This window comes from Coenobita brevimanus, chromosome 101 (assembly GCF_032717465.1).
Source record: "Coenobita brevimanus isolate Jiangsu-jjx chromosome 101, ASM3271746v2, whole genome shotgun sequence".
Classification (NCBI taxonomy): Eukaryota; Metazoa; Arthropoda; class Malacostraca; order Decapoda; family Coenobitidae; genus Coenobita; species Coenobita brevimanus.
Window position 1 is genome coordinate 63,867,136 of NC_137054.1, and position 3,798 is coordinate 63,870,933.

General features: G+C 45.9%; 1 non-coding gene across 1 annotated transcript; it reads left to right on the forward strand.

The window, feature by feature from the left end:
• Positions 1 to 1,606: 1,606 nt before the first annotated feature.
• LOC145415284 (5S ribosomal RNA) lies at positions 1,607 to 1,725 on the forward strand. Its single transcript, XR_013900061.1, has one exon. It is a non-coding gene; the product is annotated as a 5S ribosomal RNA (ribosomal RNA).
• The last annotated feature ends 2,073 nt before the right edge of the window (positions 1,726 to 3,798 follow it).

Consider the following 3,798-nt stretch of genomic DNA (forward strand, 5'->3'; position numbering starts at 1 on the left):
GCTGCTGGTGGTGACAGCTTCAGCACGTGGTTGGCAGTCAGCCATATCGGCGGGTAATAATGGGAGTCACTATTGATGCTGGTGGTGACAGCTTCAGCACGTGGTTGGCAGTCAGCCATATTGGCGGGTAATAATGGTAGTCACTATTGATGCTGCTGGTGGTGACAGCTTCAGCACGTGGTTGGCAGTCAGTCATATTGGCGGGTAATAATGGTAGTCACTATTGATGCTGGTGGTGACAGCTTCAGCACGTGGTTGGCAGTCAGCCATATTGGCGGGTAATAATGGTAGTCACTATTGATGCTGCTGGTGGTGACAGCTTCAGCACGTGGTTGGCAGTCAGTCATATTGGCGGGTAATAATGGTAGTCACTATTGATGCTGGTGGTGGTGACAGCTTCAGCACGTGGTTGGCAGGCTATTGCCTTAAGTTTTTGTGTCCTGCCTCTCTTTCATTGCACTAAGCTCCGGCCTGGAAAGAGGACCCCGCTACACGTTAGGTGCTTTAGGACCGAGGAGTCGGGCCTTTTTCACCTAGCATTACAATTATCATCACCTCCACCATCACAGTTGGTTACATTCATCACAAGCTACAAGAGAGGCAGGGCCGCAGGAGGCGACATAAAGTGAAGTGTAGCGGCCTGGCACTGAGCACCTGTACACAGATAACACTTGGCTCACGTGCGTCCTTTTCTTTTCTTAATTTTTTTCTTCCTTTCTTTTTCGTTAATCGTTCTTTAGTCGCATAGGCGCTGCCAGCAGTACGATAACTGCCAACTTAGCACGGATGACAGGAACATGGCATGCCTAACGATGATTTCCCGGTGAAAAGAACTGTAGATATCAGTGATCTAGTCACTTACAAACCTCTCTTGGTTTAGCGTGCGTAATTCACTAAATTTAATATTTAAAAATCGGTGCTACGATAGGTTATGGAAGTAGTCGAAGTTTTGTTATATTTACTCAAAAAAAAAAAAAAAAAAAAAAAAAAAAAGCTGGCGGGCACAAAAGGCATCTGCGGCGACCAATCAGCTTGCAGCAGAGAAACCAATGAGAGTGAGTCTTTTGGGTCACGTGACACAAACGTCAGCTGCGTCACACTTCCGTGAGCAGCAACGCCTCCTGATTCGTCCTGAAGTCTGATTTGAAATTAGTTTTAAGTTAGCTGGTGGGTGTGGTGGATGTAGCAGTATTGGGCGTTGTTCATTAATATTTTCTTTTTTTCCCAAGAAGATGCATCTGTTGATATTCTATGAGATCAAGGAGTGTTATCAAGAGCAGTTGACTGTCCTAACTGTAAACTACCGTGTAATTACAGAAAAGACTGTGCAACTCTGAGCATAGGCTTTACAAGCTGTTCCTAAGGCCCAGTATTCCTCCCACATACCATACACCTCCACTTGTCACCACTTCGGCGCTAACACCCACCGTCCATCTTGAATACAAGCTAGGGCTGTCACATACAGGACTGGTATATTGGAAATAAGAAGGTACGATTGCAGCATTTTGAAGGTTAGGGTTGAACAAGATATGGTTAATGTTGGGGGGTCTGGGGGGTGAGGCCCCCCGTTAGAATGTTTTTTTTTTTTTTTTTTTTTTTTGTCTGGTATAACGGCCATGCCACGTTGAGTACACCGCTTCCCGTTCGATCAGCGAAGTTAAGCAACGTTGGGTCTGGTTAGTACTTGGATGGGTGACCGCCTGGGAACACCAGATGCTGTTGGCATCCCTACGTCAAGTGGGGTTGGTGGAGGATTAGTGCCCCTCCCTGTAAAACAATTAACTCTAAGCCCTTGGCCACCCTGTCTGGGATACATGGCGTCTGGCAATGAATGAATGAATGATGTTTATTGTGACGATCTACTGCCTTTATTTTTATCGCAAAACAAGTAATACAGATGTGGTGGACAGGACTATCTATAGGTGCTGTTGTGGTGCTGGACAGGACTATCTATAGGTGCTGTTGTGGTGCTGGACAGGACTATCTATAGGTGCTGTTGTAGTGCTGGACAGGACTGTCTATAGGTGCTGTTGTGGTGCTGGACAAGACTATCTATAGGTGCTGTTGTGGTGCTGGACAGGACTATCTATAGGTGCTGTTGTAGTGCTGGACAGGACTGTCTACAGGTGCTGTTGTGGTGCTGGACAAGACTATCTATAGGTGCTGTTGTGCTGTTGGACAGGACTATCTATAGGTGCTGTTGTGGTGCTGGACAGGAAGGTCACCCTCACGTGGTGGCTCCGCTGTTCTGTTATGCTAATGTTCCTCATCTTCCCTATCCCCGGGAAGGATGATGGAGCCACTCGAATTCCCGTGCACCAACCAGTGCACAATTATCTTGGCTGTAAGGACTTGTGTGCACCAAAGACACCACGGTGCACAGCCAGGCACACACCACGGTGCACTTCCAGCCACACACCACGGTGACAGCAAGGCACACACCACTGTGTACAGCCAGGCACACACCACGGTGCACAGCCAGGCACACACCACGGTGCACAGCCAGGCACACACCACTGTGCACAGCCAGGCACACACCACGGTGCACAGCCAGCCACACACCACTGTGCACAGCCAGGCACACACCACGGTGCACAGCCAGGCACACACCACTGTGCACAGCCAGGCACACACCACGGTGCACAGCCAGCCACACACCACTGTGCACAGCCAGCCACACACCACCGACAAGAGTAAATATAAGAAACTAAGCACTAGCATACTTGCACAAACACCCACCGTCAGAGAACAATGTGATCAAAACAAAGTAAAAGCTTCTTTGTAATCAACTTGTGGTATCAGAGAACATCGAGAAGAGTATAATGTCAAGAAAATATGAAGTTCTTTAAAAAACACTACCAGACAATGGTTAGTAGTGGCTGTCTTGGCTGGATTCATTTGGAAGGTAACCCCAGTGGACTGTGCTAAAGTTGCCCTTACCCCGCAGCCAACCATCCTCCTCTCAGGGGACAGGGAGCGAGTGGAGGGGCGTTTGTCTAACTGGGCAAAGGAGCCGATCCATTTTATGGATGCCACCACGTGAAGGCGTCCCTCCAGCAACCAATGAACAGTAAAATCCAATCAGTGCAGTGTAAACAAAATATTAATTCCTTCAAAACATCACGCCATTGTGCAGTAAAATGCAAAGAAAAAACTCCTTACAAAATAACAAAATAACAACAAAGGTGAGTAAAAAGATCGTTCAGTCAACCAGTGAACAGTAAAATCCAATCAGTGCAGTGTAAACAAAATGTTAATTCCTTCAGAACATCACGCCATTGTGCAGTAAAATGCAAAGAAAAAACTCCTTACAAAATAACAACAAGAGTGAGTAAAAAGATCGTTCAGTCAACTAGTGAACAGTAAAATCCAATCAGTGCAGTGTAAATATTTAATTCCTTCAAAACATCACGCCATTGTGCAGTAAAATGCAAAGAAAAAAACTCCTTACAAAATAAAATAAGAACAACAGCAAGTAAAAAGATCGTTCAGTCAACCAGTGAACAGTAAAATCCAAGCAGTGCAGTGGAAACAAAATATTAATTCCTTCAAAAAAGGCCATTGTGCAGTTAGATTCAAGGAAAACAACTCCTTACAAAATAAATAAGAACAAAAGTGAGTAAAAAGATCGTTCAGTTAGAAGTTGTGAATACTTACAATTCAAGCCCAATGTATCAGGAGCGTAGGGGCCCGGGGCTAGGCTCTCACTCTTGGTTGTAAACATTGATTAAAGCATTCATGTAATGACGGCCCCTAACCCTGGTGCAGCACCAGTGTAACACTAGATAATCTCCAAAT